At 41.2% G+C, this 14067-nt stretch overlaps 1 non-coding gene across 1 annotated transcript; it reads right to left on the reverse strand.

The window, feature by feature from the left end:
- Positions 1-370: 370 nt before the first annotated feature.
- LOC131754178 (small nucleolar RNA SNORA22) lies at positions 371-503 on the reverse strand. Its single transcript, XR_009335211.1, has one exon. It is a non-coding gene; the product is annotated as a small nucleolar RNA SNORA22 (small nucleolar RNA).
- Positions 504-14067: the final 13564 nt, after the last annotated feature.

The following is a 14067-nucleotide window of genomic DNA, read 5'->3' on the forward strand; positions in this document are numbered from 1 at the left end:
CTTGTTCCCTCTGCCTGAAGATATTCACAGAGCTTGTTGCATTAACTCAGGCTCCCTATCCTAATGGTCCAATAATAGAGCCTACCCTATCATTCACTACTCCCTTATTCTGTTGTCTTTTCCTTCATAGCATTTATCATCATGTGATGCTACTTTATTTGTTTATTTTTGTGTCGACACTAAAAGGCAGGTGCCATGGAGGCAGGAAGTTTGCTTTCTTTTTTTTTTTTTTATTTTTTTCTATGATAAACACACAATTACAAAACCGCCACTAACAACAGAGACCTTCAGTTAGATGCAACTAGTTCACAATAAAGCAAATTTATGAAGGGATATTCTGGATCATTCATACCCTTAAACACAATTAATATAATGTGCTGACTTTCTGAATACATTTAAAAGGACAAATACTCCTTTCAATGCAGAGGAAAACAACAGACATTGCTCTAGCACAGAGTCAAAGCCAAGGGAACTATAAAGCACACTTGAAGTTTGCTTTCTTGTTCATTTCCAAATTCAAAAGCTCCTGGAGCAGTGTTCAGTCAATTTCTTTCTTAATATGAATGAATAAATAGTCTTAATCTTGAGGAAAGTTATCTGGGTGGGGTCCTGAAGTCAAATTATTTTACAAAAATAATGCCCAGATACAAATACAAAAGGAGGCATGCAGAAGACCATTCACTGTAGACTATTTATGACAGGAAAAGACTGTAAACCACCCAAAGCGCCATCAATAGGGGTAGTTGAGTGAGTTGTACTCCATCCTCAAAGTGGAAGGCAATGTATTCTGCCAAGATTCGCCATCGTGAAGTTACTTGTTTTTCCTTTTGAGTTAATAAATAGTTTGTGGGGAGACATTTCAAGACTATGTAAACATCCCGTTTCTCATCCAACATTCATCTGCTGGACTTAACATCCGTTGATGTTGCTTGCCTGAATTCATTATTGCTATGACGATCGCCAAGTGATGATTTTCTGATTCCATCATTCCTTCTACATTTATTAGTTAGCATTCTACTGCAAGTAAGTGCTTTCTCTTCTCCTCGTTCATTTATTGATATCCAAGTAGACTCATAGATTCCTGTTTTACTCAATGCAATATAATCTGTTACTCTTTTTTAAAAAGGACTTATTTATTTATTTTAGGCTGCGTCACGTCTTAGTTGAGGCATGTGGGATCTTTCATCATGGTGCACGGGCTTCTCTCTAGTTGTGGCGTGCAGGTTTTCTCTCTTTAGTTGTGGCGCGCAGGCTCCAGGGCGCGTGGGCTCTGTAGTTTTGTGGCACACGAACTCTCTAGCTGAGGCGCGCGAACTCAGTAGTTGTGGTGCACGGGCTGAGTTGCCCCGCGGCATGTGGTATCTTAGTTCCCTGACCAGGGATCAAACTGGCGTCCCATGCGTTGTAAGGTGGATTCTTTACCACTGGACCACCAGGGAAGTCCCTATAATCGGTAACGCTTATTAACTGTTTTGATGTTCAAATTGTCCTAGAATCTGGCTTCTTTGTCCTTTTGACATGTCACTATCATTTTTAGAGCACTTCCTTACTTTCTGGGACCCCACAAGAGGTTTTGGGCTCATCTTTTTTTTTTTTTTTTTTCTGTGGTACGCGGGCCTCTCACCGTTGTGGCCTCTCCCGTTGCGGAGCACAGGCTCCAGACGCGCAGGCTCAGCGGCCATGGCTCAAGGGCCCAGCCGCTCTGTGGCATGTGGGATCCTCCCGGACCGGAGCACGAACCCGCGTCCCCCGCATCGGCAGGCGGACCCTCAACCACTGTGCCACCAGGGAAGCCCATGGGCTCATCTTATACTTTCTGTGCCCTCCTAGAATCAGTAATTTCCCCAAGGATCCCTGGTTTATTTTGCTAGAAAAAAGTGGTACTTAGAAACCAAGATTTGGGGGCCAAGTGTGTTCATTGTTACTTGCTGTTTACTTGTGCATCTTTATATTTTGAGAACCGTGAGTTTACACCAATACTTCCAATCCCAATCCAACACCACAAGGTTCATTCCAGACTTGCCATTTTCATATTTGTAACTCTCCTCTCTGACAGTGAGAAACCTGCTCTCTTTATCCATTATCCTCAATATATTTATGTATTTGCTCAATCCCACTTTATGTAACTAATCTCCCAACCCTGCTTTGTTGCTGCCCAACTTGGCCACCTTCTTTGCTGAGGACCCCACTGCCAGGGCACTGACCTGCTGGGCCAATAATCTTATATGAGTCCTGATTGCTATTGGGGTACCTCCAAACTTGGCAACTTCCCTCACTTGTACCTATTCATACACTTCTCAACTGGATTATTAAGTAAGGAAGCAAAAAAGGAAGGCGGGAAGCCCATATGAATATTTCACATAAATATAAAACAAAACTAAGTTTAAAAATAAATCCCCCAGGGCTTCCCTGGTGGCGCAGTGGTTGAGAATCCGCCTGCCGATGCAGGGGACACGGGTTCGTGCCCCGGTCCGGGAAGATCCCACATGCCGCAGAGCGGCTGGGCCCGTGAGCCATGGCCGCTGAGCCTGCGCGTCCGGAGCCTGTGCTCCGCAACGGGAGAGGCCACGACAGTGAGAGGCCCGCGTACCACAAAAAAATAAATAAATAAAATAAATCCCCCATATCAAAAGAAAAGAATGAAATACATCTGCACATTGAGTTGTGGCATAACCACACAAACAGAAACAATTTCAATTCACTTTAACACAAAGTAATTTGACTGCACATTCCCACAGACATATATTCTAAGAACAAAAAGAGCTACAAGAGGGAATTCCCTGGTGGTCCAGTGGTTAGGACTCTGCACTCTCACTGCTGAGGGCTTGGGTTCAATGCCTGGTTGGGGAACTAAGATCCCACAAGCCATGTGGCCAAAGGAAAACAAAAAGCTACAAGAAAACTTAAATGGGTTTCAACAATAATCCAGAAATTCCACTCCTTAGTATATATATGAGTAATAAAAACATATGTTTACACAAAAACTTGTACATGAATGTTCATAGCAGCGTTACACATAACGACACAAGTGGAAACAACCAAAATGTCCATCAACTGTTGATTGGATTTTAAAATGTGACATATCCATACAACTGAATATTATTCAGCCATAATAATGAATGCAGCGCTAATACATGCTACCGTGGATGAACCTTGAAAATATTATGCTAAGTGTTTAAAGAATCCAGACACAAAAGAACACATATTGCATGATTCCATTATATGATGTGTACAGAATAGGCAACTTTATAGAGACAGTAAGTAGATTAGTGGTTGTAGGGGCGCAGGCAGTGGGAGTGACCCCTAATGGGTATGGGATTTCTTTCTGGGATGATGAAAATATTCTGGAATTAGATAGTTGTGTTAGTTGTACAACTTTGTGAATATGATAAAAACCATGGAATTGAACTTTATGGTATGTGAATTATGTCCAATAAAACTGTTATTTAAGAAAAGAGGGAGGTAACCAGGCATGAGGTACTTCCTGACTCAAGTACACACCATCAACTATGTAGCATTCTTGTCAAAAATTAGAATCTGAATCTTATCAAGTCTTCAGAAAGGAACATGTTAAAAACACCACGGAGATATAATAGCTAAATCCACAATGAGGGAAACTCTACTGGACAAATAACCTGATTTCCTCAACAAATACATTGCCACATAGAAAAACAAACAAAAACTATAACAAAAAACAGAGAAAGAGAGTGAGAGAGAAAGGTGGGGCGGGGCAGGGGGATGAGAGGAACCTATAGATTCCAATGTATGGCTATTACTTGGATATTGATTCCAACAAATGAAAACAAAAAAGCAAAAAATAACATGAAACAATTGGGGATATTTGAACAATGACTGGATTTTGCCAATATTAAGGAATTATAGTTATTTATTTAGTGTGACAATAATATTGAGATTATGCTTTTAAAAATAGTTCTTTTGTGTTGATGAAATAGTTCTGTATCTTGAATTCTTGATTGTGGTGGTGGTTACATGAATCTATACATGTGATAAAACTGCATAAAACTGTAAACACACACATACAAATGAGTGTATGTAAAACCTGACGTAATTTGAATGAGGTCTGCCAACATACAATGGTGAAGCAGGCATAGGGTAATCGGTATAGATTCTCATATTCAAAATTGGGGGACTACGAGGCACACAAGAATCACTAGTCCATAGCAGTGGATTCTGGAATCCAGTAGGCACATGCTGTTAGTTCCCTGATTAGGGCTCAAGGCTTGAGAAGATTCACTATGGCTCTTGATTCCACCCTCTACATCACCTTTCCTTTTCCATGAAAGGTAGCCTGTCTTTACAATGAGGTAATTTTCTTAGATTGTGTTCTGCCTACAGAATCTGGGGGGTCCACAGATTTCTTTTTTTTTTTTTTTTGCGGTACGTGGGCCTCTCACTGTTGTGGCCTCTCCCTTTGCGGAACACAGGCTCCGGACGCACAGGCTCAGCGGCCATGGCTCACGGGCCCAGCCGCTCCGCAGCATGTGGGATCCTCCCAGACCAGGGCACGAACCCGCGTCCCCTGCATCGGCAGGCGGATTCTCAACCACTGCGCCACCAGGGAAGCCCACACAGATTTCTTAATTTCAGTCCAAACTGGTGGTGTTTCTCCTAATATAATTCTCTTTAAAATTTTGTAGATCTCTTATGAATCTTACTGGAGTTTACGTTATTAGGCAAATCAACACCCACGAATCTCTAAGATAATATCTTCTCTACTTGGGCTTTGCCTGAGACTGCCTTAAACAATGTTCTTAAAATTCTTAAAAGTCCTATTGTTTGAACCATTATTTGAGGCACTGCCTTAGATCTTTCTAACGTGTTAGTAAAGGATTTTATAGTCCACCCTTGGCTTCATCTTTCTTTTTAAAATTTATTTATTTATTTTTGGCTGTGTTGGGTCTTCATTGCTGCAAGTGGACTTTCTCTAGTTGTGGCGAGCAAGGGGCTACTCTTTGCTGTGGTGTGTGGGCTTCTCATTATGGTGGCTTCTCTTGTTGCAGAGCATGGGCTCTAGGCACATGGGCTTCAGTAGTTGTGGTACGCGGGCTCAGTAGTTGTGGCTCACGGGCCCTAGAACACAGGCTCTGTAGTTGTGGTGCACGGGCTTAGTTGCTTTGCAGCATGTGGATCTTCCCAGACCAGGGCTCGAATCCATGTCCCCTGCATTGGCAGGTGGATTCTTAACCACTGTGCCACCAGGGAAGTCCTTGGCTTCATCTTTAAACCATGTTTTTATAACTTGTGTTCTGACTTTTTTCCCAGAAGTCATTTCTTAATTTTAGCATTTTTTGCTATCTATAGATTCTGGGAATTTTCAAATCTGGCAAGTCCTGAAAAATTTATGTTTTAGAGTTATTTCTTTAACATATGTCTTTCTTCTTGCATTTTACTATAGGCAGCAATAAGAAGTGAGGTGAATATTCAACTCTCTGCTTAACAATTTTCTTAGATCACTCAGTTAATTAGATAGATTGTCTACTTTCCATGTTACTATGGATTACAATGTGGCTAAAATTTCTGCCATTAAATACCAATAATTCCTTTGCTTCCAGTTTTGGATAATATTTTCTTCATTTTCCTTTAACATTTCATGGTCAGCCCCCCTGGGGGTCATTAAGCTACTTCTAACGCGTCTTTGAAGCCCTTTAGGCTTTCATTAACACACTCCTCAAGGTACATCCAGTTTCCACTCTTTGCCTGATCTCAAAGCCAATCCCACATTTTTAGGTTTTTGTTAAGGCAGCACCTACTTCCAGGTATGTCTCTGTGTTAGTTATCTACTGCTGCATAACAAATTATCCCCAAACTTAGTAGCTTAAACAATATGGTGTTATATATTATCTCCCACAGTTTTGTGGGCAGGGATTTGGGAGCAGGTCGGCTGGCAGTTCTGGATCAAATTGTCTTATGAGGGTCTTCCATGAGCTGCAGTCATCTGGAATCTTAACTGGCACTGAAGGCTCTGCTTCTCACCTGATTGGCAAGTCAGTGGTGTCTGTTGATGGGTGGCCTCTGCTTCTCTTCACATGGGCCTCTCTATAAGGATGCTTTAGTGTCCTCATGGAAGGGCAGCTTGCTTCCCCCACCAGGGCTGGGACCATAGTGAGGGAAGTGAGTCACTTCGAGGGCAAAATTGAAGGAGGCACGCACTCTCAGGGTCATAAAGATGGAGGGTCGGCACCTGAGAGTAAATGCCTCCCTATATTTTGCATTCTAGGTGCCTTGCTTATGTCATCCTAGACCAGGGGTCCCCAATCCCCAGGCCACGGACTGGTACCGGTCAGCGGCCTGTTAGGAACCAGGCCGCACAGCAGGAGGTGAGCAGTGGGGAGAGCGAGGGAAGCTTCATCTGCTGTGCCCATCGCTTGCAGTACTGCCTGGACCCTCCCCCGGCCCTTTCCATGGAAAAATTTTCTTCCACGAAACCGGTACCTGGTATCAAAAAGGTTGGGGACCTCTGTCCTAGATCCAGCCTTGTCCCCCACAGTGAGCAATCCAAGAGGGCAATGAGGAAACTGCAATACCTTATGACTCAGAGTCAGAGATCAGAAACCAACATTCCACAGTATTTTACAGGCTAGCCAGACCATCCCGGATTCAGTGTAGGAGGGGAATAAACAAGGGCGTGAGTAACCAGAGGTAAGGATCACTGGGGGTCATCTTGGGGGCTGACTACAACAGATAAGACATAATGTCTGGGATTTTCTATAAAATAATGTGGATTTTGGGAATTTGATGGGATTGAATACAAATCAAGCAAGACTGACCATCGGTTGATCAATAACTGATTGGTAGGTACACAGAGGTCCATTATGCTGTGCTGTCTACTCTAGTAAACGTTTGAGATTTTCCATAATAAAAAATTAAAACAAGAAAAGACAATGTGATATGAGGTAGGATTTCTGCTAAGCCAGCATGGAGCAAGAGTTTGAGCTCTTCACTGTTTTCACTGTGTCTCATGGAATGTTTGATATTTGCCTAGTTGATCAGAATTGCCTGTTTTTATTTTAAAAATATGAGTGAGAGGGCTTCCGTGGTGGTGCAGTGGTTGAGAGTCCGCCTGCCGATGCAGGGGACACGGGTTCGTGCCCTGGTCCGGGAAGATCCCACATGCCGCGGAGCGGCTGGGCCCGTGAGCCATGGCCGCTGAGCCTGCGCGTCCAGAGCCTGTGCTCCGCCACGGGAGAGGCCACAACAGTGAGAGGCCCGCGTACCACAAAAAAAAAAAAAAAAAAAGAGTGAGAAAAAGAAGTTGCTGAAGGATGTTTATATGGTATAATAACATCTATTTAAAACTTTTAAATCTGTGAAATAATACTACGTAATTAAAAAAATATTTATTTATTTAGGCTGTGCCAGGTCTTAGTTGTGGCATGCGGGATCTTCATTGCAGCACGCGGACTTCTCAGTTGTGGGATGGGCATGTGGGATCCAGTTCTCTGACCAGAGATCAAACCCGGGTTGCCTGCATTGGGAGCGTGGAGACTTACCCACTGGACCGCCAGGGAAGTCCCAATACTATGTAATTAAAAAAAATTTTTTTTTTAAATTTTCTCTTTCTTTAGAGCAGTTTTAGGTTTACAACAACCTTGAGAGGAAGGCACAGAGATTTCCCATGTACCCCTTGCTCCCACACACGTATAGCCTCCCCCATGATCAATATCACTCACCAGAACAGTACACTTTTTATCAAGGATGAACCTACACTGACACATCATAATCACCAAAAGCCCATAATTTACAATTGGTTCATTTTTTGTGTTGTATAGTCTATGGGTTCAGACAAAAGTATAATGACATATAGCCATCATATTACGATATCATAGAGTATTTTCACTGCCCTAAAAACCCTCTATGCTCTGCCTTTTCATCTCTCCCTGCCCTGTCCCTAGCAACCACTGATCTTTGTATTGTCTCCATACCTTTGTCTTTTCCAGAATATCATATAGTTGGAATTCTATAGTGTGTGGCCTTTTCAGTTTGGCCTCTTTCTTAATAATGTGCATTTAAGTTTCCTCCATTCCTTTAATTGTACTATATACTCTTTTTTTCTTTTTTTAAAATTAATTTTAACTGGAGTATGGTTGCTTTACAATGATGTGTTAGCCTCCACTACACAACAAAATGAATCGGCCATATATATACAGATATCCCCTACTATATACTTTTTATGGATGTTATACATGCCTCGTAAGAGTATAAAAATTTACAGGAATAATAAACATTAAGTTATGACAGTAGTTACTTCTGGGCTGAGGAAGCAGGGACAGAGGGACCTTCAGACCTAAGTTTTTTCAGGGTCAGAACAAAATGACATGATGTTATCACTTGATAAGGCTGGAATGTGGGTATATGGACATTTGTTATTCTATAGGCTTGTCTTACATTTGAAATATTTCAAAATAACAAAGTAAATTATTTTTTAAAAAGCCAGGATAGGGCTTCCCTGGTGGCACCGTGGTTGAGAGTCCGCCTGCCGATGCAGGGGACACGGGTTCGTGTCCCGGTCTGGGAGGATCCCACATGCCGCGGACCAGCTGGGCCCGTGAGCCATGGCCGCTGAGCCTGCGCGTCCGGAGCCTGTGCTCGGCAACGGGAGAGGCCGCAACATTGAGAGGCCCGCATACCGCAAAAAAAAAAAAAAAGCCAGGATAGCCACTACTGTTCACCATTGTACTAAACATCCCAGTCAATGTAATGAAATAAGAAAAAGAAATAAAATATTAAAAAAATTGGCAAAGATCCAAATACTGCCATAGTGCTTGAAATAAAGAGATCTTTTAGAGGACTTGGGTAAAGAATTTGGGGGGAGGGGATAACAAAAGAGCATTTGTTCAGGGGTAGGACTAGTATGAAGACATCAGAGGTCGTTCTCTGAATGATATAAAGGAAGGTAAGAAGTCCTGGGAGTATTAGCATAAAGCATCCCTAAGAAGACGAGTGTTGAATCTATTCATACACTCTGCATAATTTTTCATAGATTCGGGGTCTGTTCACTCATTTATGAAAGCATAAAGTTGTTTGGGAGTTCTTTATTGAGTACAAAGCTTTGTTAGCCATTTACCGCTTCCCGCTTTGATTTTTTTGTTTCCTCGGTCATCCATCTCACTTTTAACCAAGTGCTTTGTTATAGAGAAAGAAGAAAAAAGAGGAACTTAGGTCTACTTCTGTTCAACTTTGGTTAACTATTTTTACTTTTGAAATCATGTTAATTACTATCTGTGTGTTCTGGTAAACGTCACAAGGCAGGCTTACTATGCAATTCATCCCTCGTTTGGGGAAGTCATGGGTTCTGGGATGTCAGCCAAAGATTACAGTGGATTTTGCCAATATCTTTTCATGCTCATTGAGGCTGTAGAAAGAAGATGCAAAGGAAATAATACTGATAGCATTTCTTTGATTTATTGAACACTAAAACTGAAAAAGAAGTTTTATTTGGGAAAGGAAGGATAAGAAAATGAGACAACATGATACCAGGAACTTGATTCAACAAGTGGTTTTCAGGGCATGACCAGAGATCAGCCCAGGTTCAGCCCAAAATCTTAGACTCTTTGATGTGTAGCAACACCTAGAGAGGCACCTGGGCTGGAAACCAGAAGAGCCATGTTTAAGTTCTGCTTTGCAGCTAACTTGTTGTATGATCTTAGCTGTCATGTTTTCTTCAGCGTCTCCGTTTCTTTATTTGCAAAATCAGGGTCCTGGGCTATATCATCTGCAAAGTTATTCTACATCCCAAAGTCAGAAAGGGACTTCATTTACTCTAGAAAGAATGTCACCAGAAGCAGGGACCACGAAGTTGTTCTGGTCAACTCTCGCACATTCATTTGGTATTCAGCCAACATTTGCAAAGTGCTTACCGTGTTTTGAGGGACAGGATGACAACACATAACAGCTAGTTGTCCCTGGACCAAGCAGTGACTTCTGAGCAAGATGTGGTAGAGGGAACCAGATCTGCCAAGAACATTCTGGCAGAACTTCACTGTCTTCTTCAGCTAGGAGGCTGGGCCACGCCGTCTCAAAAATAATTCTCCAGGGACAGGACTTCAAACTTTTATCTTCGCTCTAGGGGAATCCTGGTCTAAAGAACTTGGAGGTTTTAAGAGAGTTGATGGGAGGAAGAAAATATCTTTTGAAAGGTTTAAGGAAATTTTTGGTTTCACCTCTGTTCCTTTGTTCTGGGAAGACAATGTGAATAATGATAACAGTAAATGATTCTGTATATGCCATATGCCAGGTATTGTACTAAGTCTTATTCATTCAATCCTCATAACAGACTGCAAAAAAGGTATTATTATTAGCTCCATTTTACAGATGGGGAAACGGAGGAACAGAAAAGTTAAGAAAACTTACTCAAGATCACATACAGTAAGTAGTAGAGTTGGAATCTGAACCCATACATCTGGCAAATTGTGCTCTTAATTCCAACCACTGATGTCTCCCTAAATGGTTCTGTTAGTGATGTAAAAGCAGATCTAGGATTAGCTTATGACCCAGTGTATTAGTTTCCTATGGCTGCTGTAACAAATTACCACTAACTTTGTAGCTTAAAACCACGTAAAGGTATTCTCTTATAGACCTGGTGGTCAGAAGTCCAAAACGGGTCTCACTAGTCTAAAATCAAGGCATTGGCAGGGCTACATTCCTTCTGGAGGCTCTACAGGGGAATCTGCTTCCTTGATTTTTCAGAGGCTGCCTGCATTTCTTGGGTTATGGACTTCTCCATCGTCAAAGTTAGCAATGGCCAGTTGAGTCTTTCTTATGCTAGACCACTCTGACACTCTCTTTTGCCTCCCTCTTTTTCTCTATAATGACCCATGTGATTATATTGGGCCTGCTTTGATATTCCAAGATAATTTCCCCATCTCAAGATCCTTAATCACCTCTTCAGTCTCTTCTGCCACGTGAGGAAACATGCTCACAGGTTGCAGGGATTAGGACATAGCCATCTTTAGGGGGCCCAGTAATTCTGCTTGTAGGTATTGGGCCAGCCAAAAAGTTTGCTCTGTTTTAAGTGAAAATAAAAGACCCTTTCCTCATTTTCACGAACTTTATTAACCGAACGAACTTTTTGGCCAGTCCAATATATACCCGAGAGAATTGAAAACATATCCACACAAAAACTCATATACGAATGTTCATAGCAGAATTGTTTACAATAGCTAACAAGTGGAAACAACCCAAATGTCCGTCAACTGATAAATGGATAAGCAAAACGTGGTATACATCCTTACAATGAAATATTACTGAGCCAAAACAAAACAAAACAAAACAATGGAGTACTCACACACGCACACATGGATGGACTTTTATAATATTATGCTAAATGAAAGAAGCCAGACACAAAAGGCCACATAATACATGATTCCATTGTATGAAATATGAAAGGCAGATGTGTATGAAAGGCAAATCTATAGAGACAGAAAGTAGGTTTGTGGTATCTGGGACCTGCTGGTGGGAACCGAGAGTGACTGCAGATGGACATAAGAGGTCTTTTGGGAATAATGGAAATGTTCTAAAATTAGATTGTGGGAATGGTTGCCCAAATCTACACATTTACTGTAAATTATTGAATTGCATACTTAAAATGAATGAATTGTATGACATGTAGATGTCTCAATAAAGCTGTTTCTTAAAATGAGAAGGACGGAATGAGTGTAGAGTGCACATGTTGAAGTTGCCAAACCCTTTTCTTAACAAGGACTGTCTTTTATTCTGGGATTATTTCCTTCCCATGTTCTTTAAAGTTAATATATCCTTTCTTCCCAGAAGTGATGTGATAGAAAATGGCCAGTAATAGTAGTTGGTTTTTTATTGTCCTTCCTTGGAAAGTAAAAAGTAAACACCCTGTGTCATTTCTGGAAGGTTTGTGGGAACTGTAATGATCTGTGAAATCCAAGAGTTTGGAAGCCCTACACCAGCTCATCTGTAGAGCTGAAAGAGGTCTTAGGGATCACTGAGTTCAACCCTCTCATTTTCAAGATGAGAAAGGGCTGGAGGCCCATGGCAGTGGAGCCATTCATCTAAGGTTGCCTAGCCAGTCTCTGGATAGTTCATTTTCTTTCCACTCTCACTGCCTCCTCCAACGCACCTTCTGATTCCAGGAAGCTAAGAATTGTTTTATTTGCCTATCAGTGTACACTAAGGTATGACATTCTAGGCAGGTCAAAATGTTAAGAGGTTTCACCCAGGACACAGTTCTAGGGGAAGTGCCTGGCTCTGCTGAGCTCAGTTGATCTGGATAAGTCACCAGCCCACACTGTCACATGACAGTCAAAGGCAGTGAAGTGCATCTGCCAAGTGACTAAGAAGGGCTTACTGGCCAAAGGAGATGTTGACCATTTGTGTTATTAACTAAGTGTACTTCCTCAAGACTCAGCAGAATGAACATGTGACTTGTAACCCCTGGGGCTGGACCTCAGCACCACATTCTCAGTTTCACTCTTGCTGCTGAAAATATACTGCAAAGGCACCTGTGAAAATTTCCAGACCCCCAAAGATGAATCAGGCATTCTACCTTTTTTTTTGGTTTTATTAATTTTTTTTTTTTTTTTGGCTGCACCGCATAGCATGAAGGATCTTAGTTCCCTGACCAGGGATTGAACCTATGCCCCCTGCAGTGGAAGTGCAGATTCTTAACCACTGGACCACCAGGGAAGTCCCAGGCATTCTGTCTTTATTTATTTACATCTAGTTTTAATTCCAGAAAGTATTGAAGGCAGCTTTCAAGTATGCATAAAATACAGAGTATAAATTAAAAGGGAGAGTGATATGAAAGCAACCAAAGTGTCCATCAACAGATGAATGGATAAAGAAGACGTGGTATACACACACACACACACACACACACTCCCTCCCACAATGGAATACTACTCAACCATAAAAAGGAATGAAATTTTGCCATTTGCAATAACATGGATGGACTTGGAGGGTATCATGTTAAGTGAAATAAGTCAGACAGAGAAAGACAAATACTGTATGATGTCTTTTACATGTGGAATCTAAAAAACACAATAAACTAGTGAATATAACAAAAAAAGAAACAGACTCACAGATATAGAGAACAAACTAGTGGTTAACAGTGGAGAGAGGGAAGATGGGAGGGGCAATATAAGGGAAGGGCATTAAAAGGTACAAACTATTTTGTATGAAATAAGCTACAAGGATCTACTGTACGACACAGGGAATATAGCCAATATTTTATAGTAACTATAAATGGAGTATAACTTTACAACTTGTGAATCACTATACTGTACACCTGTAATTTCTATAATATTGTACAGCAACTATAATTCAATTTTAAAAAAGTTTAAAAAGAGTTATGTAAATATGGAAGTCATGTTCTGACCTGAAACCCAACTTTTTATTAAAAATGTCTATAAAAATATTCAATTAAAATTTTTATACCTCTTAGCTCTAAAGCACAAATTTTTAAAAACTTTATTGTGATATAATTCACATACTATAAAATTCACTCTTTTAAAGTGTACAATTCAGTGGGGTTTTTTGTTGTTGTTTTTGGCCTCACTGCATGGCTTTCAGGATCCTAGTTCCCTGACCAGGAATCAAACCCACACCCTTGGCAGTGAAAGTGCGGAGTCCTAACCACTGGACCACCAGGGAATTTGCAAAATTAGATTTCTTTTTTTTTGGTCACACCACACAGCCTGCAGGATCTTAGTTCCCCAACCAGGGATGGAACCCGTGCCCCCTGCAGTGGAAGTGCAGAATCCTAACCACTGGACCACTAGGGAAGTCCCTCAGTGGTTTTTAATATATTCACTGCTCTGCACCCATCACCAATATCTAATTTAAGAACATTTTCACCACCCCAAAGAGAAAACTCTGTACCTGTTAGCAGTTACTCCCCATTCTATCCCAGTCCCTTGCTGGGAGAAAATATTTGCAAAAGACATATCTGATAAAGGACTATTATCCAAAATACATACATACATACATATATATATATATAAAACTCTTAAAGCTCAACAATGAGAAAATTAACAACCCAATTATAAAATGGGCAAAAGACCTGAACAGACACCTCAC

This window comes from Kogia breviceps, chromosome 3 (genome assembly GCF_026419965.1).
Source record: "Kogia breviceps isolate mKogBre1 chromosome 3, mKogBre1 haplotype 1, whole genome shotgun sequence".
Classification (NCBI taxonomy): domain Eukaryota; kingdom Metazoa; phylum Chordata; class Mammalia; order Artiodactyla; family Physeteridae; genus Kogia; species Kogia breviceps.